Genomic DNA, 26,871 nt, shown 5'->3' with positions numbered 1-26,871 from the left:
TGCAGGGGACACAGAGTCGGTGAGGCTTATCCTAGGTTAAGAAGAGATGAGTCCTGTTTACTAAAGACTTAGACATAGGCCTCACCTCTTCAGCATCGTTGGACATGGCTAAATAATAGCTGCAAAATGATACTCTTGTTAAACAATTTTACTATTCTAGTCTGTGAGATTTGTGTCTTTGTATGCAACATCTCATTGTTGTTCTCTTTTTTTAAAGATTACGACAACATCAAGCATGAGTGATAATGAGCAATCGGTTGATCTCGATCTTTTCGTTGAACTTGTCATTGAAACGTCAGTGGAAGTAGATCCCTTAGATCATTTAAATCCTGAGGATGATGAAGAATATGATGAGAATGCTGATTTGTCAGAATTGTATGATGTAGGGTGGGAAGCTGATCTGCTTAAGCCTATGTAGTAAAAATGTAAACCGTTTCATTTAAAATTAAACAAAAGTTCAAAAATAGTTTATGTGTAGTGTCTTTATTAAAATAATCAAATATGCTTGTAAAATTAGTTCAGATTCACATATAAAACAACACAGGTAAAATGTAGAAGCATTTAATTTCTTTGCTACTATTTGTGATTTCTAAATTTGCCAATGCACTAAAAATTATTCTATGTTAAAATAACAAGCAGGGTGTTAAGTTTTTGATGACTGTTATTGATTTACTGTTTGGTAATAGTGATTAATAACATTTTTTATTATATTTTAGCACAGATTCAACTGCAGATTATTTCAAAATTTGAAAACGCCAACTAAGAATCGAATTAGAAAGGCTACAAGACGTCAAAGACAGCAGGTCCATCAATTACTGCAGCAGTCCTCTACAAAAAAAACTTGTCAAGTCACCAAGAAAGCACCGGGTAAGACCACGAAATCATTCATAAGAAAAATTTGTAGTAAAAAAAGTATTTCTACAGAAAATATTTCAGTCCAGAAAAAGAGAAGCAATTTAAACGGAAAGGAAGGGCCAATGAAAAATGTTACTGCTAGAGCAAGAGATAACTCTGTGCATGATAGCAGAAGGAAAGAACAGTTTAGGGACATTCGTAAACGAATGTTCCGCAACAGGATAATTGGCAATTTGTTAAAAATATTAACAAATGTCAACAGAAAGTGGTTTTTTATAAAAGAAAAAAAAAGTTGAGAAAGTTATTGATCAGGCATTTGAAATTAAACGAAAGTTATTTATTTTGATAATCAACAGAATTAGGAAGGTAATTTATGATTTCAAAACAAATAGTAGATGGAAGAGAATAATTAATCGTAGTAATTTTTGTGATGTTTTCTCTGGAGACTGGATGCATAGTTCAAGTTCTGAGGCATTTTTTAATGAGGAGAGTTATTTCCAGGATAATGATTTGGTGCATGCAGTTGACACCAGTGGTCGAGCTTATGAAGGGAAAGATGGATGTCCAGTTGAAAAAGAAAAACTTGTGACAACAGAGACAGAAGAGGTGTTAGGTAATGAGGTTTTAGGAAGACGTCCAAAGGGTCCTGTGTACACCTGGAACTGTAGTAGTATTTGCAGTGTGCGACAGGATTCAATCGATTTGCTTTGTGATTTTGTACGGACATTTAATAAGAAAAGTTTGAAGAAGAAAATGAAGTTGCTGCAAGAATTAGATCCTTGCAGAGTGAGAGAAGTGACAGGTTTACATGGTCATTCACTGGCTTGTCTTTCCAGGAGAGTATGCCAGAGTGTTTTTCATCATTTTAGGATGCTAGCAGTGCATCATAATAAAGTGAGGAAATTAGTTAGAATGTTGTATTACATTTTATCACCATCCCCTGCACAGAATGTACCTCAGGTCACTAAAAGCAACGTTGATAATTACCCAGAATATTATGTGTGTCCCCCCATGGAAACATCAACTCTGTATCATCTGCTTGCATCATGTTAAATGTTGTAGCAGGACTGCCTAGACAGTCCAAACAAAAAAAACAACAAAAAAAAGAATGTTGTATTACGCTAAGAGTCCAGCAATTATGCTTAAACAATTATGTGCTGCTCTTTTCCATGGTTCTGAAATAGATGTGAAGAATATTTGTGAAGAAATTGAGTTTTGTTACTTTGGAAGTAAAGAGGAGAATGTTCAATTGACCCAGAAGAAGAGGGTAATGTTGAAGATAATGTACAGGTTTCCAGTACAGATAATTTTCAGAAGGAAATTGCCACGTTTCAGGTGAAATCAAGTGAGAGGCCTAATTTCAGTTGTGTGTGTTGTCGACGCACTTATTATAAGAATCAGACTAAGTTAGTGGATTTATATGCAGAAAGTGAAAGGGAAAATAATAGTGAATGGAAGGATTTCGCAACATACTTGATGGTAGAAAATTGTTTTGATTTTGGATCGGATCAACGTGTGTGTACTTATTGTTGTAACAAATTAAACCAAAACCAGATGCCTGCTAGGGCGGTTCATAATAATCTGGAATTGGTTGAGATTCCTTCTGAATTGAAGGATTTAAATACTTATGAATCTATTTTGATTCAAAGTATCCATCCCTTTCAGGCTATTGTAAGAATGGAGCCAAAGACAGGGAAGTGGCCTACATCAGATTTACAGAGAGGATTAAAGGGAAAGGTTGTTTATTTGCCTCTAGATTTGAACAAAAACATTAACACAATTGGAATAGAGAAAGTGGAAGAGAAACCTCTAGTTATCATAGTTAATGGTGTTCCAACAAAGAGTAAGACAATATGGCAAGATTTAGTGGATGTTAGGAAAGTCAAAAAGGCAACATTGTATTTAAAAAAAATAATAAGTACTATAAGAATGTATATGTTGCAGAAGAGGAAGTAAGTGAGGAAGAGGATAGCGATGTGTGTCCTGGTCAAATTGAAAAAGTAGAAGCCTCTAAAAAGGAAGAAATATATGAACATTATAGTGTTCATCCTTTGCATTCCAAGGAAGTTATGTGGAATGCTATTGAGTTGTTTCTAATGAAACAAGCCAAAGGGAGTCCCATTAGTGTTTGGGAGGAAAGTTTGGAAGCTCGATGTTTCCCACAGCTATTTCCCACTGGTCGAGGAGGACGATATGATGAGCGACCTGTTCAAATTCCTGCTTCAGAATACCGGACTTTACGATTGTATGCAGAAGATGCTAGATTTCGACAATGCATTCCCTATTTGTTTCATCTCCTGTTTGAAATCGATCTGTCAGGACTGTCATATGCAGTGAACCACATCTTGAAAAGTGGTATACAGATGCGAAACATCTCGGCAAGGGACTTTATGGATAAAGTCAATGTCCAAGACAGTATTTTGGATTCTCACCTGATTAATCTGATGGCGTGTCAGCGTGGTACTAATGAGTACTGGTACTGTCATCATGGTGATTTAAAATGTATGCTGAGGAACTAAGGAACTCCGACATGGTTCCTCACTCTCAGCTGTGCCGAGTATAGCTGGGAAGACTTACTTGAATTTCTACGAGAGGCAAATGGTAACATTGAAAATATTGAATTCAAGACACCCGGAGAACTGTGCTCTTTGGATCCAGTGAATGTATGCAGGTACTTCAATCATAGATTTGAAGCTATGATGTCTTTCATCATGAATAAGAAGAATCCACCTCTTGGAGAGGTGTTGGATTTCTTCTGGAGAAAGGAGTACCAAGCAAGAGGTGCTCCTCATATACATATGCTGTTGTGGATCAAGGATGCACCTAAATTTGGAACAGATCCAGATGACTTAGTGATGAGTTTCATAGAACAGTATTCTACGTGTGCTGTTCCAAATGCAAAGGAGAAGAAAAGCCTAAGAGAACAAGTTCTACGTTTCCAAAGCCATCGTTGTGGAAAGTACTGTCGTTGTAAATTCAGAAACAAGGACAAGTTCTACACCAAATGTCGTTTCAACTTTCCACGGCCGGTGATTTCTAAAGGAAGAGTAAACAGTTTGATGTCTTCGCTGCGACATAATGTGACGAGGAAATCACCCAAAAACACATACAATTTGAAAAGAAACGAAGAGTCCAAGTACATCAATGACTACAACCCAGTGATTTTGTCCATGTGGAATGCTAACATGGATATACAGTTTGTGGCTGACAAATGTATGGCTGTGGCTCGGTATGTGACATCTTACATCACCAAAAAAGAAAAGACAGAATTGAAGGATATGTGGGAGGATATTTCCCATGAAAAGAGCCTCAGCAAGAAGTTGTACAGTTTCAGTTTGAAGATGTTGTCGCATCGAGAAATTGGAGCTTACGAATGTTCTGACCGGTTGTCTTCAGCAAGTCTCTATGCCAAATCTAGGAGTATCATTTGGGCGAGTCTTGGTCTTGCTGCAACGCGAAATCGAGTTCTAAAACCTGTCCGGGAAATTGAGTATTTGGCGGAAAAGGAGCCAAACAGTACCGACATTTTGAAGACCAACATGTTGGATACATATTATCCAAATCGAAGCAGTCACCTCGAGAATGTTTGTCTATATGAGGTTCTACAAAATTACATATTCAAGAGGAACATCAAAGAAGATATTGAGAAAGGAGTGTATGCTGTAATTGGAAGTTAGGGATGTCTGATCAAGCAAAGAAAATGCCACTTGGTAAACCATCGAAAATTGAGTGGCGAATCTCCAAAAAAAAAAGAGTTTTTCTATTTAGCACTCTTGCAACTTTTCAAGCCTTGGAGTGCAGAAGAAGAACTGCTTGGAGATTTTCTTTGTTACAAAGACTCTTTCAATGCCGCCAAGGAGACTATAGAATGTTCTGCTTTTCCCAAATATCTAGAAATGTTGACTTTGGAAATCGAACAGGAAGCAACGATTGCAGCTGAGATTGCTAGAGACAGTTCTCAGGACAGTCAGAGTACTGTTTCATTGAGTCAGGATCCATTAGGAGGACCTGTTATCGAAAATGAAGCTGCCACTGCTATGAATGAAGTAGAAAGAGCCATGGCACATGCTCAGGAGGATGCGGTTAACTTAGAAGACTTGGAAAGACAACTCAACGTTGAGCAGAGGAAAATATATGACGAAGTTACCAAGCAAATTGAGCATGGATTAAATCATGAGAAGAAAGAGTGCTCATGTACGTCGTTGAAGCCTGTCCGATTGTACGTGAGTGGAGAAGCGGGAACTGGAAAAAGTTTCCTCATTAAAGCAATTTCATGTTATTTGCAGGAAAGGACTGAGTCATCGCTGTCTTGTGTTGTGACCGCTCCAACTGGACTGGCAGCTCATAACATTAAAGGAATTACTTTGCATCGTCTACTGATGTTGCCAGTGGAGCATGACAACAAATTACAATACCACAAGTTATCTGGAGATGCTTGTTGTGAAGTTTCAAGAGTCTTGAGGAAGATGAAACTTCTTATCATTGACGAAGTAAGCATGGTTTCAAATCTCATGCTTGCTTTTGTGCATTTGAGAATGCAAGAAGTTCTTAAAACAGAGTATGATGTGTTATTTGGTGGCAAACACATCATTGTTTTCAGTGATCTTCTGCAGCTGACACCAGTGAAAGGACAACCTGTGTTCAAAATACTCACGCATAAAACAGGGGCGACGCCGCGACCCATTGTGGCGCGCCTTCTCAACTTCAGAGATCGAGATGCGATCCTCCAAGCGTCCAGATCGCACGGGCCACTACAATATCAGAACGCGGAGGTGCATTTTTACCCGGATTTCACCAGGCTGGTGCAACGCCAAAGACTGAGCTACGCGGGAGTCAAGAGACGCCTCAGGGACATGGGTCTCAAATACTCTATGCAATTCCCTGCGAAGCTCCGTGTGGAATTCAAGGGCCGTGCCTACTTCTTTGATTACCCGGACAATGTGAGCGAGTGGCTGGACACTGTAACACCAGAACGGGAAGAGCGTGAGGAAGATGTTGGAGGAGCCTCAGGCGGAGCGGAGCGGCAAGAATGAACTGGGGGCCGGGGCTACCACTGCCTCGAATGACCGCCGGACTGCTGTTTTGGTGTGATTACTCTCTCCTTTATTTTTATGGTGGGTGGCGGGACGATTCCACGGGGATTCCTTCCTCCTCTGGGTCTTCGGTAGAGTAGTTAATGGGGCGACAGGCACACTGCAGGTTGGGAGGGCTTTTTAGTCTTACGCAGGGGTGCAGGGTGGGGGGTTGGTTGGGTACAGTTTTGGTTTGTTTTGTGTTTCTCTTTTTCTCTTTCTTGTGGCACACAGACAATGGTGATCCTGGACTTTTTCTGATGCTGGTGTCTTTGGGTGGTGGGTGGGGCGGGTGGTGGAGGGATGAGGGGTAGGGTGTTGAAAATTCTTAGTTGGAATGTTAACGGGTTGGGTGATCGTATCAAGAGAGGGGTGGTTATTCAACTGGTTAAACGGCATATGCCGGATGTTGTACTTCTTCAGGAGACGCACTTGGTGGGCAATGCCTGTAAAGCCCTCAATCGCAAAGGTTATAAAATGGTGGCTCATTCGGGGTTCTCTTCCGGCTCCAGGGGGGCGGGGATTCTTGTGCGCGCATCCCTTCCCTTAGAGATAGGGACCACCTTGATAGATGATAGGGGGAGGTATGCCGCCGTATCCGGGAGATGGGAAGGGCGTTCCCTCACGTTGTTGTCTGTGTACGTCCCCCCAGGGCTTCAGTCTAGTACTTTTCAGGACCTTGGTGGTGCCATTTTGTCTATGCCGGCTGGTCGTTTGATTGTGGGGGGTGACTTTAATGCGGTTTGCTCTGGTCTCCTCGATCGCCAACCGCCTCGCGACCTACGTGGACCACAGATGTGGTTGCCGTCCTTCCTTGAATCTACTGGGCTGGTGGACGCGTGGCGGCTTTTGCACCCCACGCTTCGTCAATTCTCTTTCCTGTCGGGTGCGCACGGGAGTCTCTCGCGGATTGATTATGTCCTTACGCTGGCTTCGGATGCACTAGCTGTGTCGGAGGCCCGCTTCCTTGCCCGAGGCATTTCCGATCATTCCCCGTTATGGGTCTCCTTCGACTTTGGCGTGACTCTGTCGGAACGCCCGGCAGCGGTCAATCCTTGGTACTTTCGTGATTTTAAGACCCGCACCCTTTTGGCCGAATCTATTGACTTATATTTCACCGAAAATGTGGGCTCGTTGGAGTCGGCCGTTACACTGTGGGAAGCTTTTAAGACGGTGCTCCGTGGTGAGGCCCAGGCACTCATCGCGGCCACCCGCCGTGATAGGGACTCGGCTATGCTGGCCATTGAGCAGGAGGTGCTACACCTCGAGGCCCAGCTGCGCTCCGATCCGGACCCCCTGGCCCTCCACAATCTCTCGCTGAAACAAGCGGAGTACCACGACTTGACCACTAATGCCGCTCTTGTTCTCGCCAAAGAACAGCAAGGCCGCATCTACGATGTGGGCGATAAGGCCGGGAAACTGTTGGCTTGGCTCGATAGGAGGGAGATGGCCAGCCGAGTGGTGCCGGAGCTCCTTGGAGACGACGGTACGATCCTTACGGATCCCAGCGCCATTGTTGACTCTTTCGCGGACTACTTCCGTGGAGTCTATGAGTCTGCCTCGGAGTTCTCGGAGGCGGATGTTACGACCTTCCTCGCTGATATCGACCTGCCCAGTCTCTCCGAGGAGGAAAGGGAGGACCTGGATAGGGACATTACCGCGGACGAGATCGTCCTTGCGATCCGCTCCCTTAATTCAGGCAAGGCCTCTGGGCCCAACGGTATACCAGTGGAACTGTATAAAATCCGATCGGATGCGGTTTCCCCGCATCTCCGCAAGATGTTCCTCGAATCCTTTGAGAGAGGCTCCCTTCCCCTGGACCAACGACTGGCTACCATCGTGGTTATCCACAAGGAAGGTAAACCACGGGACGTTTGTCGCTCTTACCGTCCCATTTCCCTCCTTAATGTGGAACCCAAGGTCCTTGCCAAACTCCTGGCTAATCGGTTGACTGGAGTCATTAGTGACCTCGTACACCCCGATCAATCTGGATTCATCCCCCACCGTAACACTGCCCTGAACTTGCGCCGCCTCCATGGGGTTATGGCCCGGGCCCACACTCTTAAAGACCCAGCGGTGTTGGCGTCCCTGGATGCCACCATGGCCTTTGATTCGCTAGAATGGCCTTACTTATGGGCGGTTCTGGCTAAACTCGGATTCGGTCCGATCTTCATTAGTTGGGTGAAACTTCTCTATGCGGACCCGATGGCCAATGTGACGGTCAATGGTCGCCTGTCGGCGCCCTTCCCTTTGCGCCGTGGCACCAGACAGGGTTGCCCCTTGTCCCCCCTCTTGTTTGCCCTGGCTCTTGAACCCCTTGCGGCGCAGCTGCGTTCCCATCCCGACTTGAGAGGTATTGAATGGGCCCCCGGCTTTGAGGACAGGGTCTCTCTCTACGCTGATGACATACTACTGTACATGTCCTCACCGGGTAGCTCCCTCATTGTGGCCTGCGATGTCATCAAACTTTTTGGGCGATACTCCGGCCTGGTTATTAACTGGGCCAAGTCGTCCCTCTATGTCCTCAAAGGGGATACCCCGCGCCTCCCGGGGGGCTGCGGTATCCAGATTGCTTCGCGCGGCTTTAAATATCTGGGTATATACATATCCGGTAATGCCAAGCTCCGGTATGATAACAATCTGCTCCCTCCTCTTCAGCGGTTGCGGCGTGACGTCGAAAGCTGGCGCCACCTGCCACTCTCCCTCCTAGGCCGCGCTGCCCTTTTTAAGATGATGGCTCTTCCCAGATTCCTCTATGCACTACAGAATACGCAAGACCCTGTCCCGGCCCGCTACTTCCGCGACATCGAAGGCCTGCTTCGTAATCTTCTCTGGGAGGGTCGCCCTCGTGTAGCCCTCCACAAACTCACGCTCCCTTGGTATGATGGGGGCATAGCCCTCCCCGACGTGCGCCGGTACTATTGGTCGTCGCAGCTCGCTGCCCTGAACCATGGGTTTTACGGCCCGGTGGAGAACCCTGGATACGCCATGGATAGATGGCTGATGGGCGGCGGGAATTATTACCGTGCCCTATACTCCAAGTCCTTTGACCGCAAACTGACGGGCCCCACTCGCACGGCGGTTCGCATTTGGAAAGCGGTTACTAAGGCGCAGGGATGGCAGGGCAGGCTCACGAGGCTCACTCCCCTCTTTGACTCCGACATCCTGGGTAGGCTGTGGCACACCAAAGGTTTTGACAAGTGGGACCTCATTGGCATCAGCAGGGTTGAGGACATGCTTTCTAGGGGTTTGATTAAGACCTTCCCCCAGTTACAGGCTGAGTACCAGCTGGGCGCGACGGAGTTCTTCCGCTATGCACAGTTGAGACATGCGCTGGTTTCGGCCTCCCCGCCGGATGGCGTCATTCCTGAAAGTTCCCCGCTGGAGGATAGGATCCTGGATGGGCATGTGCCAGACAGTGCGATTTCCCTTTCGTACAAGAAGCTGATAAATGTACGCACAGACCTCCTCCTTGGCCTGAGAGATCAGTGGGTGGCGGATGGCCTTGAGCTGGACGACGAGGATTGGCAGAGTGCGGTTTCCTCTCCTAAGGAGGTTGCCATCTCTTCCCGTCTCCGCCTTGTGCAGTTTAAGATCCTCCACCGGGTGTACGTGACTGGGCCCCGATTGATGCGCATGGGTTTCTCCTCTGACGGCCTTTGCCGCAGGGGTTGTGGGGCTCCTGCCACCTTCCTACATATCCTCTGGGATTGCCCGGTGATCGCCTCCTATTGGAGGAGGATCCACCGCGTGATGGCGGAGGTTACTGGCGTGGCTTCCCATGCGGAGGCCCGTCGATGCCTCCTAAATGTTTGGGAACCGTCCGACCATAATGTTGCGCAGACTAGGTGGGTCACCCTTGGGAACATGGTGGCGAAGAGGGACATAGCCCAGCGGTGGGGTGCGACTGCGGCCCCTCTACTGGTGCAGTGGAAGGCCAACATGGACTGGTGTATGTTTAGGGAAAAGACAGTCTATGTAGCCAGGGGGAGGCCGCGGAATTGGACGAAAGTCTGGGGAGCATGGAACGAATATAGGGGGGGTGTGTGCCAACCACCTGAACCAATTGACCAACAAGATGCTGACTTTCCCTGACCTGTGACGCCAACTGAGCTTCGAAGTGACTCTTTCTCCTGATGCCCTCCCCCACCTCCCTCCATCCCATCCTGTATTCCTCCTTTCTTGATAGTATTCCTGCCTTATTCCCTACCCGTCCCCGGCACCCAGCGTCACGTTTTACTTACTGCCACTTTCGCGCCCACGGGCGCCAGTTGTTGTTTCTCTATCATAAAAATTAACCTTTGATGATTATGTTTCTACTGTTGAACACTACTGACCTCCTCCATTTTTGCTGCCTTGCCTCCGGGATGTTAGGCTAAATAGCTGTGTGTTCTGATCTCAAATAAAGGTTTTCAAAAATTTAAAAAAAAATAAAAAATACTCGCGCATGAAGATACCAGGAAGTGCCCAGGCAGCATTGGCAACGTCAATATATGGTTAAACTTCAATTATGCAGAACTGCATGAAAATATGCGTCAGGCGAAGGATGAAGATTACAAGAATATTTTACAAGATGTTAGAATTGGAAAAGTGACCGAGCATGCGAAAGAAGCTTTACATGCACGATTACTGTCAAATTTATATCCAAAACAAGACATTGTGCCTGAGAATATTTTTAAGAAAATTACTGAGAAGAAATCTGGAATATGTTTGATGCCAACTCTTGCAGAATGTGCCATCTTCAACAACAAAATGTTGAATTTAGAAAAACAAGAGATTGTGAAACTTGAAGCTATTGACAAAATAGAGCATATGGGAGCAACAATTATTTTGTCTGAGAATTTGAAATCTAAATTGGATTCATTAGAGAAGACTATATCTAAAACTGCGGGTTTTGAAAAGACTTTGAATGTGTGCTTAAATTGCCAAATCATTTTGAGAAGGAATTTACATGTTGAAAGAGGTCTGGTAAATGGATCAATGGGTAATGTTGTTGATTTGGAGAAATACAGAAATAGAGATGGAATTGAATTTTTAAAAATTAAATTTGATGGCATTGAGGAAGTACAGCTAATTGGTCGTTCTTCTGCTAGATTTTTGCTTGTAAAAGATTTATATGTTCGCCGTAAGCAGTTTCCTGTTTGCTTGGCATATGCGGTGACAATTCATAAATCGCAAGGTTTAAGTGTAGATAGTGCTTTGGTGAATATTGGCAGTTCTGTGTTCAAGGAGGGTATGGCATATGTGGCATTGTCACGAGTTAGAACTTTATCGGGATTGTACTTAATTGCCTGTGATGTCACAAACATTTGTGCGGATCTAGATTGTGTTAAGGAATACAATAGGTTAAGAAGAGAGTATGCGCCACATTTTCCTCAATATCCTTTGTTTGAGAAACGTGTGGTAGGCCGGAAACGAAGAAATGTGACCAATAGTAGGGAGGTTGTAGCAAAAAGACGAAAAGTCGATGAACCTGAAATTATAAGCAGAAAGAAAATAGATTCTGTTGAAGATGTTGTTGGTTTTAAATTTGAAAATAGTTCTGGTGTCAACTGCTATGCTAATGTAGTTGTTAATGTTCTCTTTTCACTAGAGACTTTCAAAGAACAGATTGTGAACAATTCGGAACAAAGTTTATGCTGTTTGTTGAATTCTGTATTAGAGAAATGTAGTGCTGATAGAATGGCAGTAGAAAGTGTGTCTGAAATTCGTTTTCTGTTAGACGAATGTTCAGGTCAAACAGAATTCTCTGAAAATATTCAGCAAGATTGTCAGGAGTTTTTAATGTATATGCTTGATGTATTGCAAGATGAAGGTATAGATATAGGTCACCTGTTTGGGCTTTCTTATCAATGGCAGCATGACTGCGAGAATTGTAGGGTATCAAGTACTACTAGTGTAGATTCAGAAAGATTTATATATTTAACTTTGCCAGACAGTAAATCAGTGTCCTTTCATAAGCTAGTAAAAGCAGCTGATCACAACATGGAGTGTAGCCAATGTAAATCTGAAATGATGTCAACATTATTTTTACGAAGATATGGCCTGTATGTCATTTTAATGTTCCAAAGATGTAGGCCTGATGGAACGAAATTGACAACTTTAATAAAAAAAATTGTTGCTTCGCAGTTGTCAATATCAGGAAGGACTTTTGTAACTGCAGCAATTATATATCATAATGGTCCTACAACAAAATCAGGACATTACACAGCGTATTTAAAGTCCAGAAATGTTTGGTCATTCTGCAACGATTCTGTTTTAACTTTCAAAAAGAAATTGCCTTTTGACCTTAAAAATTCTTACCTGGTGTTTTTAAAACCAAAGTTTTAGGGACAGAATCTCGGGATTTGTTCTGAGGAATTTCAAGAGATTCATGGAGTAGAGGAAATGTAAGTCTGCAATGCTGTCTAGATTATTTATCCAAACTTTTGATCATAATGTCATTTTAAAAATTCAAAAATATAAACCTGATGCAAGTAACTCTGCTTCATAGTAAGCAGTATCAGTGTCATAGGAAATGTAGAATATGAGTGAGCAACAAGGGTAAGATATTAGTAGTCCAGATTGTGAAAGTAATCGTAAACGTTTTCTTTCTGAAAGTTGCGAAAATAGAAAATGACGGAATTCCAAGAGTTGTAAATGGCTCTAACATGATTTGGCCTTGTGGAAACATGTGGTAGAATGTGAGAAGTCTTTTATCGTATGTAACATATTTTTCAAAACGATAGAGGTTTTCTTTCAGAAAGTGGCGGGCTGAAAATATTAACAGCACAACAGAGTGTAAACTGTTCATAGGACATCCTTCGACGTCATGGAAAGTAAGTTAATTTTAAGGAGTTTTGAATTCTGATTTCTTATGTTGTATGGGTTTTTTAAACACAATCATTTTGATTGTGTTTTTTTCCCCGCTGTTACATGATGAATACCTTCAAATCACTGATTTTAGTGATATTTGATACATTCTGAGAACAGCAAAAATAAACCATTTAACATGTATAATAATTCTCTACTTTTTGTACTTATGATATACATTTAGAAATGTGAGTTAGACATGGAGAAACTGAGGCTTCTGTAAGTGTCAAAGTTAATGCATACAGTGCTGCACTTCTGGGTACTGTTTTATTTTGAAACCTGAGTAGGCCTCACCTCAAACAAACCTCTGGATAGGACACATCTTATTTGCATCCTGAAACAATCATTTAAAATGTTAGGGACAATTTTATGATGGCTTTACATCTCTTTTGCGCTACCATTGCATCACTGTTGTGAGACATCAGCAGTGCAAAAGATGCACCATATTCCAAAATAGGCCTCACTTCATCAACATCAAGATACTGTTACTTTCAAATATATATCTTTAGGACTGTGTAGGGGGTCTAGAGAAGCAGAGGCTTCTGTAAATGTCTAAGTTGTTGAAAAACTGTTTGTCCTTCAACCTTTTCCCTTGTCTTTTCTAATTTTTAAATACATGTTTAAATATTTTTTAAATGTTTGTTCTCTCATTTACAGATTGAAAGTATGAAAAAAAAGTGAATAAGTTAACAACAATTATAAGGTAAATGTTTTCTACTCTTTTCGTTACATTTCTATCACATTCACCTAATATAGGGCTTCAGACTATAGAGCTTTAAACAAAGTTTAACTAAATGTGGCAATTTGGAGCTGTGCCCGTGGCTTTTAGGTCAATGCACAAGTGCATTGACCTAAAATGCGTGTGCACATTACCAAATCGCCGTCTGTTCCCTCAGCTGCACTCCTCCCACACCTTTGAAGTGAAGATTACCTTCACTTCAAACGCCCCGGCTGCTTTACATCCTCATTCTGCTCTCCCCGCTCCATCCCCTCCCCTGTCCGCCGTGTGCATTTCTTCTCCCCCCCTCCCCACAGTAACACCACTCATACACGCAACGCCACTCACACACGCAACGCCACTCACACACACTACGCCACTCACACATGCAATGCCACTCACACACGCAACGCCACTCACACACACAATGCCACTCACACACGCAACTCATCCACGCAACGCCACTCATCCACGCAACGCCACTCATCCTTTTGCAAAACCAAAAGGACAAACTTTTCTATTGTGAGACCTATTGCATTTTCAATGCTTGATTCTTTCACTTCCTTATCTATTTTGTTTTCCACAATTATATCCTCTTCTTTCTTTTCTTCAGTAAATAAATCTATTAAACAGCATCTCTGGTTTAGTCCCTATAGCTGTCTTTCTTTTAATATTACTCTCTGTGTACTTCCCTTGTACTTACTCCTTTTTTAAAAAAAATAAAATTTTGGGGTTAGCTCCCGGTTCGCGTACCGGCGAGTGAACCGGAAAGCGAACTAAAAAAAAAAATACAGCTTGCCAGAGTGTTACACTTTCTAGCAATTTTTGTATAAAGGGGAGGTAGTTCTGAAAAGAACTTTTTTTATAATGTTTTTGTTGTTTTATATTTTTTTTTCTTTTTTGAACATTATTTGTTTTTTTTGTATTTTTTGAACAATTTTATGGGTTTTTTTTGTTTTTTTGAAAGGGAAAGAACAAAAAACAGGCATTGAAAAGGGCTCAACAGGAGCAAAAAAAAAAAAAATTTTCTTGGGGCGTTTAGAGCATTGGTGTTTTTCAAATGCTAAATTAACTAACTTAATACTCATATTTGCACATGACAATAAGGTGCCGCAATATAAACAAACAATCTTCATATGCACAAAATTTTCTTGGATGTTTGGCATTGTTTCTCGTGCCTCTGGAGCCGACAAAGATATATCTGATGATGTCCTGGCCACAGAAGTTGGAGGATTGTCTTGCAGGTCACGCATCTCTGCCCGGCTATAATTCAGAGGATGCCACCTCTGCATATGACGGTGCATTGTATAGTTCCCATAACTATACTTCTTTTCTGTGCCTCTAGATAACTCATCCTTGCATATCAGGCACGTCACATAGCGTGCATTAACTTTTTTCTTTCCTGCAGGTATTGAAAAAAACTGCCAAATAAAACTATTTTTATAATGAGATACCCGGGGCAACTCTTTTAAAAATTGTGGTGCCTGTTCTTCCTCTTCCTCTTCTTGATCTTCTTCCTCCTCTGGGTTTGCAAGGAACTGTGGAGGTGGTCCTCTCTTCCTATGAGGAGATGGTGGTGGTGGGGGGGGGGGGGGGTCCACCAGCTGAAGCTACAACTGAAGCCATTTCTCACTGTACAAAATAGGTCTTCCTTTCTCAAAGTTGAAAGTCAGAGTAAGAAAAAAGGTGGGGGCTTTCATCATTTGGAAAAAAAATAGTTCTAATCCAATTAAAAGTGTTATTTTTAGGTCACATGACCTGATCTTACATCATTAGGAAACCAAAAGTGAAATGAACCAATGAAAAGTTTTATTAACAAGTCACATGACCTGTTCCGCTTACGTTATGCGCTGCGCGCCGCGTTCCGGATCGCTTCCGGTAAGCTGCGTTTCACTCCTCAGTTCGCGGTCCGGAGCACTTCCGGGTGCGCTAACGCGGCGCGTCATAAGACGCATTATGCGGCAACGTGATATGTCGCGCTTTCCCGATGCGTCACGATGTTGATTTCTAACGCGGCAGTTACGCAAACGGAACGTTTACCGGTTAGCGGACCGGGTCGCGGCATTAAATTGAGCTAACGGAAAGCTTCCCGGTTCGCGAACCCGGAGCGAAAAAAAAAAAATATTTAAAAAAATTAATCATAAACATATCATATATATTTTTGGATTTAAAGAAAAATACATTTTACAGCTACAGATATTAGCTTTTAAAAAACCAATGAAATTAACTGAAAAAACCATAGGTTATTGACCATATATAGTTAGGAATTAGCATTTACAAAACCATATTTTACTGACACAAAACCATTGAAATTTCATATATAGTTAGATGCACTAACTATATATTGCGCACCCGCAATCTACTGCTGATCATGTCACATATTACATCATTCATGACATGGTCAGTGACATCACTGATGACATCACTGATGACATCACTGATGACATCACTGATGTCATCACTGATGACATCTCAAATGACATCACTGATGACATCACTGATGACAACATCCAGTGACTGTATGTTTATGAAAAGTCAAAATATGTCTTACATATTGAAGAATGAGTGGATGTATAAGTCATTGGATGAAGGATTTAGTAGGTGCATGGCTGACTGTATGAGAGAGTGATTAAATGTATCTCACTGAGTGCATGGGTTAGTGACTAAAGTGTCTTAATTTGTGCATCATTATGTCTATTGTTCTGTAAACTGCTGCTTATGTTGATCATTTGCTTTATGATTAAGTATATTGGTTAATGATAGGATGCCCAAGTATTTGTTTGAGAGAGTGAGTATGTGTGTGAGTGGCTGTGAGGTGTGTGACTCTGTGTATAGATATGTGAGCAGTTGGTTCACTAGATGTATGGGTTAAAAAGTGCATGTGGAAACATCTATATAGGCAGTTGACTGTGTGCATGAGTGTATTGGTGAGTGAATGGATATCTCTGTGCTACATGTCCAAGTAAGTACATATGTAAAACACAGTACATGTGAGAGTTGACATATATAAATAACTGTGCATAAGAGCCAGTGAATGTATGAGTGGCTGTGTGGATCATTGAGAATTTGTATCAGGAATTGTATAAGAGAGTAAATATGTGTTAATATATGTTTGATTAAGTAAGGTGTGTATAACTGTATAGTTGAGAAAATGGAGGTGTGATTGATTCTTTGCATGACTGACTAGGTGTGTGAGTAACTCCATGGATGAGTGACAGTCTGTGAGTGTCTATTTACTCTGAGTGTATCTAAGGTTATATTAGAGTCTGAAGAGGTTCACCCTATTATCACATGAATGATGTCATCAGTGATGTCATCAGTGATGTCATTTGAGATATCATCGGTGATGTCATCAGTGATGTCATCAGTGATGTCACTGACCATGTCATGAATGATGTAATATGTGACATGATCAGCAGTAGATTGCGGGTGCGCGATATATAGTTAGTGCATCTAACTATATATGAAATTTCAATGGTTTTGTGTCAGTAAAATATGGTTTTGTAAATGCTAATTCCTAACTATATATGGTCTATAACCTATGGTTTTTCACTGAATATATATATATGTATTTATTCTAAGCACATCCCTCTAGTCTCTTCATGAGGCTAGAGGCAAAAGTACATTCAGTAAACTTAATAGCACACAGTAAATTAGCACAATATACGTTGAGCCCTAGGGGCGTACAGAACCATATATTAAGAAAGTGGTATAAGTACCACAACTTACATAGACACAAGGCCTAAAGCCTTCAGAACTGCTGGGGCCACCAGGAACCACCCAAGGTAGTGACACATGGGACCCGACGGGGACGTGTGCAGTGAACACAGCCGCAAATCCCCATTAACTTCTACAGGGAAAGTCTTGGTTGGAATTTTAAAGATAAAGGACACTTAGAAGAGGACTTGGAGCAAACCCCTTTAGAACTAGGAGGTTCTAAAGTCAACACCCACAGGAGTACCAGAGTACTCGAGTTAACTCACCCAGGAAAGCCAGGTGCATAGGTGTCTTTTTGTGTCAGGTTTCGTCGTCGTTTTCAATGGTGATCTGCTGCAAAGTGCTGCTGGCGCCCAAGTGGAAAGTGTCCGGTGTGATCCAAGCCGGGATGGAGGAAAAGAGGAACCTGAAAGCAGAGGAGACAGAGTCTGGGTCACTTGCCAGTGACCAGGAAGATGATAGGCGGATGCAGACCGAAGTCAGGTGATTTCAGGTGAAGAAGGTGAAGCTTGACTGTTCAGCCACGAGGTCCTGGCGATGTTGACGATGACCAGGAGATGGATTTGAGCTGTCCCACAAAGGATGTCGAGTGCTGCTGTGTCGGTGCACAGATTTGACCCAACAAGCCTTGGCAACAGCAACCCATGTAGAAAGCAGAGATAGGCTTCAATGCAGACCAGCAAGGTCTGGGTGACTCACCACTTGGTAGGGATTCAGGGCACATATGGAGAAACCAGGGAAGCCCAAAGAAAATCAGAGCAAAGGAGCCTCATGGGGAAATGAAAGAAGCTGGCTCACGGAACACTCGTGAAGTGTAGGCCCACAATCTTCAGTGCAGATAATGCTCAGGCTTAGGCTACAAGTAACCCAAAGCACAATTTCAGGAAAGATCAAGAAGTCAATGCACTTTGCAAATGTGCACAGTGTCCAGGGTTCCGGTTCCACGTCACTCGTGAGGGCTGCAGGTCTCATCTTTGCTGGGGACTCAAGTCAGCCTATAGAGAAGTCTGGAAATCCTCTTCCTGGGCTGCAGGTACTTCAGAGTCTGGCGGGAACTTCGAAGATGAGGACCCGCAAATGCTTTGTTGGTGCCTGTTTGAACAGGGAAGTCGCTCCTTACCCCAAGGGAGATTCTTCTGTCCTCTAATCATTAGCAGAGCGTTGAACTTTCAGGATTCTATTTCAGAGTTTTGTCCAGGTGTAATCTAAAGTCCTGTTGCCAGGGATCCCTTTCTTATACTAAGACAGGGGGTTGGACATACTCTGGGAACCCACCTATGGAAGGGTCTGGAAAGAGCGATAGTTACACCCATTTCCTTTGTCCAGTTTCAGGCCAGAACAGGGGCTGGCAGCCCCTGCAACCTGTTTGAACTGGGCTATGCACGGGGACACCAAATGGGCCCGCAGTGCTGTCTGAAAAGCACTCTCGGAGTGCCCCCACCTAGCCCCAATACACTGAAGCCTATCTGGGAGGTTGTTACACCTCCCTGTGATAGGAAAGCTATTGTCCAGGCCTCCCCTGCCGGAGTTTCATTCAGCAGCAGGAAGTCAGACCTGTGTCTGTGGCTGCAGCATCCATTTTGTGATGCTAGGGTTCTTTTAAACTATTACCGTTCAGACCAGTTTGCACATGTCTCTCCCTCTAGACGGATGGAATTCTATCCCCGCCGTGGGGGCGGGGAGGATTCCAAATTGTTTGACACCAAACACGACATGTTTCAATGCAGCCATTCAAAAGTTAGCATTTACCTCAAGGTTACAATGCACTTAAGAGTATATGGTCTTGCTGCATCACAGAACAGCTTCAGAAAATAGATTCCGAAAGCTGCAGAGGGGTCCTGCTCATGCATGGGCACCATCTCACACAAACCAAGCCTTCAGGATTGATAAGGCCTGCCATAGGAGTAACTGATAGGTTTATATGTGTCAGTGATTAAACAGAGATATAGGTGACCTATATATTAGAAAGGGGTGCATGCACCACCTTCCCAGGCTGCAGTAGCAGACCTGCGGTGTCATATTGGAAGTCTTCCCAGGGTTGGAATAATACCTGCTGCAGCCCCTGTTAGGCCTCTGGGGTACCTGTGCCCTTAGTAGCTAAGGTACCATATACTAGGGACTCACAAGGGTACCCCTGTAACCACACTGGAGTGTACCTAAAGTACATGCAATCATTTTAGAGAGGAAAAAGCTAGCTGGGGTCCTGAATAGCAGGGCCCCAGCCAGAATAAAGTCGAAAAACAGTGAAACACTAGCAAACAGTGGGGGTAACCATAGTAAACAGATCCTACTCTCCTACACTAGGCACCGCTGCTCTGCCCTTGTCCCCTCTGCTGCCATCAGTGCTGACTCTGTTGACCTTTTGTGCCAGCTGTGTGTGGGCCAGACAGCTCTCCACAATGCCTTTGTAGACCACAACAAAAAGTTGGTACAGGTGGTTGCTTTCATTCAGGGCATTCATTCAGACTAAGCATGGGCGTAAAATCCGTTCCGCTCGCGGAATTTGCGGATTTTCAGTAAATTTGCAATCCGCAAACTCTCGCGAATTTGCCGAAAATCCGCAAATTTGCACGCAGCGGATTTTTTTGCTTGGTGATACAATATTGCGGCGCACGGCGTTCACTTACCATCATTCAGCGTTTGCCGAGTTGTTTTTCTCGATATTTTGCGTGTGCTGCGCCATTTTGGATCTTGCTGCGGGATCCCGCGGGAGTTTGGTGACCGCGATTACGTCATCGCGGCTTGCCACCTTGCACAGCGAGAGTTTGTCAACGCGAGTACCCCATGATCAGGTATCGCAGGAGTTCACAATTGCGAACACGTAGATGCGGCGGTCAGCAACAATCTCGCACTCGCGAAATTGAAAAATTTGCAATTCTGCACAAGAAATCCACCAGCAAGCAGCATAAACCTTCTGAAAATGATGATTTTTATCAGAATAGCTCCTCAGGTTGACATTTGCATGCACTTTGTTTTGCAAGGAGAACATTTTGGGATGGGAGAAAGGAAGTGCCCCACAGTCTCCAACTTCCTGTTCCTGTCCAGCAGGCTCCTCCCAGTGCTTTCGTCATGTGCTGGTCACTTTCATTTGGATCTTGACCTGGAAGGATTACTTTTTGTGGATGCTGCTGGATATTTGGATTTGAGGCCTTTTTGACTTTCTTTGGATCACTTTTGGATAAGAGATTTCACAAGTAAGTTTGTTTGGGGCATTACAGTTGCTGCAACTACAATTTTGGAACTTTCGATTTTTGGGCTGTTGTTGGGGCCTTTTGCCCAGGGGTAGTGAGTGGTGCATGGACTGAGTCTTTTGGTGGGGTCTCTTTAATGTAAACATCATGGAGGGCATGGATGGCATGGGATTGTGCTGATTTTTGTGTGTTTTTCGATTTTTTTTGGCTGCTGTTGAGGCCTTTTGCCCAGGGGTAGTGAGTGGTGCATGGGCCTAGTCTTTCTGTGGGGTGTCTTGAATTTAAACATAATTGAGGGCATGGATGGCATGGGATTGTGGTGATTTTGATGTGTTTTTTGACTTTTTGGGGTGTTGTTGGGACTGGCCATGTGGGTGGGGGCCATTTTGAGTGCTGGTACAGGCAGGCCCTGGCCATGTGCTGAGGGGCAAGGGGCCATTTTGAAGGCAGGCAGTGTTCTCAGGCCTGCACCCATTTTGCCTAGCTTTCATCCTTTATGCCCAGGGGTAGTGAGTGGTGCATGGGCCTGGTCTTTCTGTGGGGTGTCTTGAATTTAAACATCATTGATGGCATGGATGGCATGGGATTGTGCTGATTTTTGTGTGTTTTTCGATTTTTTGGGCTGCTGTTGGGGCCTTTTGCCCAGGGGTAGTGAATGGTGCATGGGCCTAGTCTTTCTGTGGGGTGTCTTGAATTTAAACATCATTGAGGGCATGGATGGCAGAGGATTGTGCTGATTTTTGTGTGTTTTTGATTTTTTTGGCTGCTGTTGGGGCCTTTTGCCCAGGGGTAGTGAGTGGTGCATGGGCCTAGTCTTTCTCTGGGGTATCTTGAATTTAAACATCATTGAGGGCATTAATGGCATGGGATTGTGGTGATTTTTATGTGTTTTTCGACTTTTTGGGGGTGTTGTTGGGACTGGCCATATGGGTGTGGGCCATTTTGAGTGCTGGTACAGGCAAGCCCTGGCCATGTGCTGGGGGCAAGGGGCCATTTTGAAGGCAGGCAGTGTTCTCAGGCCTGCACCCATTTTGCTTAGCTTTCATCCTTTATGCCCAGGGGTAGTGAGTGGTGCATGGGCCTAGTCTTTCTGTGGGGTGTCTTGAATTTAAACATCACTGAGGGCATGGATGGCATGGGATTGTGCTGATTTTTGTGTGTTTTTCGATTTTTTTGGCTGCTGTTGAGGCCTTTTTTCCAGGGGTAGTGAGTGGTGCATGGGCCTAGTCTTTCTGTTGGGTGTCTTGAATTTAAACATTATTGAGGGCATGGATGTCATGGGATTGTGGTGATTATTATGTGTTTTTCGACTTTTTGGGGGTGTTGTTGGGACTGGCCATGTGGGTGGGGGCCATTTTGAGTGCTGGTACAGGCAAGCCCTGGCCATGTACTGGGGCAAGGGGCCATTTTGAAGGCAGGCAGTGTTCTCAGGCCTGCACCCATTTTGCTTAGCTTTCATCCTTTATGCCCAGGGGTAGTGAGTGGTGCATGGGCCTAGTCTTTATGTGGGGTTATTTGAATTTAAACATCACTGAGGGCATGGATGGCATGGGATTAGGCTGATTTTTGTGTGTTTTTCGATTTTTTTGGCTGCTGTTGGGGCCTTTTGCCCAGGGGTAGTGAGTAGTGCATGGGCCTAGTCTTTCTGTGGGGTGTCTTGAATTTAAACATCATTGAGGGCATGGATGGCATGGGATTGTGGTGATTTTTATGTGTTTTTTGACTTTTTGGGGGTGTTGTTGGGACTGGCCATGTGGGTGGGGGCTATTTTGAGTGCTGGTACAGGCAGGCCCTGGCCATGTGCTGGGGGGCAAGGGGCCATTTTGAAGGCAGGCAGTGTTCTCAGGCCTGCACCCATTTTGCCTAGCTTTTATCCTTTATGCCCAGGGGTAGTGAGTGCTGCATGGGCCTAGTCTTTCTGTGGGGTGTCTTGATTTTAAACCTCATTGAGGGCATGGATGGCATGAGATTGTGCTGATTTTTGTGTGTTTTTCGATTTTGTTTGGCCGCTGTTGGGGCCTTTTGCCCAGGGGTAGTGAGTGGTACATGGGCCTAGTCTTTCTGTGGGGTGTCTTGAATTTAAACATCATTGAGCGCATGGATGGCATGGAATTGTGCTGTTTTTTGTGTGTTTTTCGATTTTTTTGGCTGCTGTTGGGGCCTTTTGCCCAGGGGTAGTGAGTGGTGCATGGGCCTAGTCTTTCTGTTGGGTGTCTTGAATTTAAACATCATTGAGGACATGGATGGCATGGGATTGTGCTGATTTTTGTGTGTTTTTCGATTTTTTTGGCTACTGTTGGGGCCTTTTGCCCAGGGGTAGTGAGTGGTGCATGGGCCTAGTCTTTCCGTTGGGTGTCTTGAATTTAAACATCATTGAGGGCATGGATGGCATGGGATTGTGGTGATTTTTATGTGTTTTTCGAATTTTTGGGGGTGTTGTCGGGACTGGCCATGTGGGTGGGGGCCATTTTGAGTGCTGGTACAGGCAAGCCCTGGCCATGTACTGGGGCAAGGGGCCATTTTGAAGGCAGGCAGTGTTCTCAGGCCTGCACCCATTTTGCTTAGCTTTCATCCTTTATGCCCAGGGGTAGTGAGTGGTGCATGGGCCTAGTCTTTCTGTGGGGTTATTTGAATTTAAACATCACTGAGGGCATGGATGGCATGGGATTAGGCTGATTTTTGTGTGTTTTTCGATTTTTTTGGCTGCTGTTGGGGCCTTTTGCCCAGGGGTAGTGAGTAGTGCATGGGCCTAGTCTTTCTGTGGGGTGTCTTGAATTTAACCATCATTGAGGGCATGGATGGCATGGGATTGTGGTGATTTTTATGTGTTTTTTGACTTTTTGGGGGTGTTGTTGGGACTGGCCATGTGGGTGGGGGCTATTTTGAGTGCTGGTAGAGGCAGGCCCTGGCCATGTGCTGGGGGAAAGGGGCCATTTTGAAGGCAGGCAGTGTTCTCAGGCCTGCACCCATTTTGCCTAGCTTTAATCCTTTATGCCCATGGGTAGTGAGTGGTGCATGGGCCTAGTCTTTCTGTGGGGTGTCTTTATTTTAAACATCATTGAGGGCATGGATGGCATGGGATTGTGCTGATTTTTGTGTGTTTTTCGATTTTTTTTGGCCGCTGTTGTGGCCTTTTGCCCAGGGGGAGTGAGTGGTGCATGGGCCTAGTCTTTCTGTGGGGTGTCTTGAATTTAAACATCATTGAGCGCATGGATGGCATGGAATTGTGCTGTTTTTTGTGTGTTTTTCGATTTTTTTGGCTGCTCTTGGGCCCTTTTGCCCAGGGGTAGTGAGTGGTGCATGGGCCTAGTCTTTCTGTTGGGTGTCTTGAATTTAAACATCATTGAGGGCATGGATGGCATGGGATTGTGCTGATTTTTGTGTGTTTTTCGATTTTTTTGGCTGCTGTTGGGGCATTTTGCCCAGGGGTAGTGAGTGGTGCATGGGCCTAGTCTTTCCGTTGGGTGTCTTGAATTTAAACATCATTGAGGGCATGGATGGCATGGGATTGTGGTGATTTTTATGTGTTTTTCGAATTTTTGGGGGTGTTGTCGGGACTGGCCATGTGGGTGGGGGCCATTTTGAGTGCTGGTACAGGCAGGCCCTGGCCATGTGCTGGGGGGCAAGGGGCCATTTTGAAGGCAGGCAGTGTACTCAGGCCTGCACCCATTTTGCCTAGCTTTCATCCTTTATGCCCAGGGGTAGTGAGTGGTGCATGGGCCTAGTCTTTCTGTGGGGTGTCTTGAATTTAAACATCATTGAGGGCATGGATGGCATGGGATTTTGCTGATTTTTGTGTGTTTTTTGATGCTTTTGGCTGCTGTTGGGGCCTTTTGCCCAGGGGTAGTGAGTGGTGCATGGGCCTAGTCTTTCTGTGGGGTGTCTTGAATTTAAACATCATTAAGGGCATGGATGGCATGGGATTGTGGTGATTTTTATGTGTTTTTTGACTTTTTGGGGTGTATAACTGATGTTCCTCTGTTTTCCATTGCTTTTAGGTACACAAAAGAACCACCATTGCCAGGAAGAAGTCCTGCAGTGGTGTGTGTGCAGCATAATGTCACACAACGTCACGTGTGGCCACAGACAAGACAACTCTGCAACTCGTGCAACTGCGGCCTGCTGTTCTGACATCTGAAGAAGATGCCCCCCAAAAAAGTTCCCCGTAGCTCCTCTAGCAAGAAAGTTGCCAGTAAGGAGCAGAAGAAGCAAGTTACCAAGGAGACTGGTGTGCCGCCCGCCACATTTTTTGGGAATAAAAACAAAACTACGCCTGCAGCGGGATCTGCTGGGGACCAAGCTGGGAGCAGCACCCCGCACTTAGTCTAGTTGTTCAATCACCATCGACCAGTGATGTGGGCTCATCGCAAGAAAGTAGCAGCAATGTCCCTCAATCAACACAGGTTGTTGTAACTCATCTGACGAGTGTTCAACAACCAAAGCCGCAACAACAACCACATGTGCGAGTACAAACCCAAGTACATGTGGAAGGAGAGGCAGCACAAGGAGATGCGCAAGCAGAGGTGCATGGAGGGGCACAAGTGCCCACAATAGTTGTTCCTGCCGAAGTAGGGGCACATCAGGAAATCGACATTCAAGCCGAGCTATCATTTGAGGAAGCCACTCCTCCTGATCATTCATTGTCTTCCACATCCCTAGCAAGGAACAGATCAAGGATGGTGTTTACATCTACTTCAAGCCCCCTTCCTTCTGATGATATGGATCTAACTTGGGAACCACCACTACCGTCTGAGAGTGAGGCACACCATGATCTGACAAAGGTAGCTAAGCGTAAAAGGAAGGTCCCCGAAAGACTCATAGTTATGGGGTGTGATGATGTAGCTGAAGAAGTGGCGTATACTACTCCTGCTGATGAAGACTCTCACGATGACGACGCAGTCATCATACACGCCACTCCAGCCTCAGTGGGCATGCAGCAAACAGACATTTTGACCCTAGCCCGAGAAGCTGCTGAGCGTGATGTTGTCGACGAGGAGGCAATGAGACCACCATCATTGGAGTTAACTAGTACACCACCACCTACCGCTTCCATATTTTTTTCTCGGCAGAAGGGACCTCAATCCACCTCAACCTCAATTAGTGGTGGTGCAAGTGCACAACGTAGTAAAGTTCGGCAACACACATCCTCCACTTCATCTGGCATTAGCAGCATGACCAGTATCGCCTCCTACGCCCCCCACAGACATTTGAAGTCCGCAGTTTGGGACTTCTTTAGTGTTTGCACAACAAGGCAAAACATAGCCATTTGTAGCATTTGTAAGCTTGCAGTTAGTCATGGTAAGCTTGGTACCAACTATGGTACCGGAGGCCAGAGAGGTCATCTTGAGAGACAGCACACTGTCCAATGGCATGCGCAACTAAAGGAGATCATGGAAGCCCGAATTGGAAGTCAACAAACTGTATCCGTTGATGTTTCATCTGATGATGACGAGGAGGAAGAAACGTCAAACATTTCTTCAATTACACCCAGTACCCCTGTCAACAGCACACCCCCTGTGAGCCACACTAAGAGTGTGTGAGAGAATGAGACACCAATGCGAAAAAGTTCATCATCACCGAGCGTAACTGGGTCGAAGAAGTCATCATCATCATCCCGTAAAATCATGGTCCAGCCCACCATTAGAAGCATGTTGTTTTCCGAAGCGCCATTTGAACGCAACCACCTAATGACGCGTCTGTATAACACTAAGCTGGCTAAAATGCTAGCTCTGGATCTTCTGCCTTTTTCTTTTGTGGAAGGGGTTGGTTTTCTTGAATTAGTGGCAACGCTCAGCCCTAAATGGAAGGTTCCTAGCTGGTTCTATTTTGCCAGAGTTGCGGTTCCAGCACTACATGCAGATGTGCTGGAGGTGATTGGGGCAGCTATGCAGAAGAGTGCTGTTCACACTATACCTCTGACAACAGACATGTGGACCTGTGGCGCAGGCACTGATTACATGTGTCCCTTTTGGGAGGAATGGGCTACTCAGCGGATGCATCCTGCCTTACCTGCTGCCTTCCCAGAATCGGAACCGGACCCACGCCCCGCGGCCCCCGCTTCGCGGACGCCGCTCGTGTCCTTGGGCGATACCTGCATCAGTGAACTGAGGATTGAAGCCGTACTCCACCAAGGCTTGCCGCGGGACTGCGAGGACCAGCGGGCAGTGCGCTAACCTGCCACAGCTGGTCCTCTTCCCGCCGCCTCCTCCCTGTGCATTGAAATCAGGGGCCAGACCTGGGCTTTGCGTGTCCCTTTTGGGAGGAACGGGCTACTCAGCGGACGCATCCTGCCTTACCTGCTGCCTCCCGAGAATCAAACCGGACCCACGCCTCGCGGCCCCCGCTTCGCGGGCACTGCTCGTGTCCTTGGGCGATACCTGCATCAGTGAACTGAGGATTGAAGCCGTACTCCACCAAGGCTTGCCGCGGGACTGCGAGGACCAGCGGGCAGTGCGCTAACCTGCCA

The sequence above is a fragment of the Lissotriton vulgaris genome, chromosome 8, assembly GCF_964263255.1.
Source record: "Lissotriton vulgaris chromosome 8, aLisVul1.2, whole genome shotgun sequence".
NCBI lineage: Eukaryota > Metazoa > Chordata > Amphibia > Caudata > Salamandridae > Lissotriton > Lissotriton vulgaris.
The sequence above is the reverse complement of the archived record's forward strand: the minus strand, read 5'-3'. Positions refer to the sequence as shown.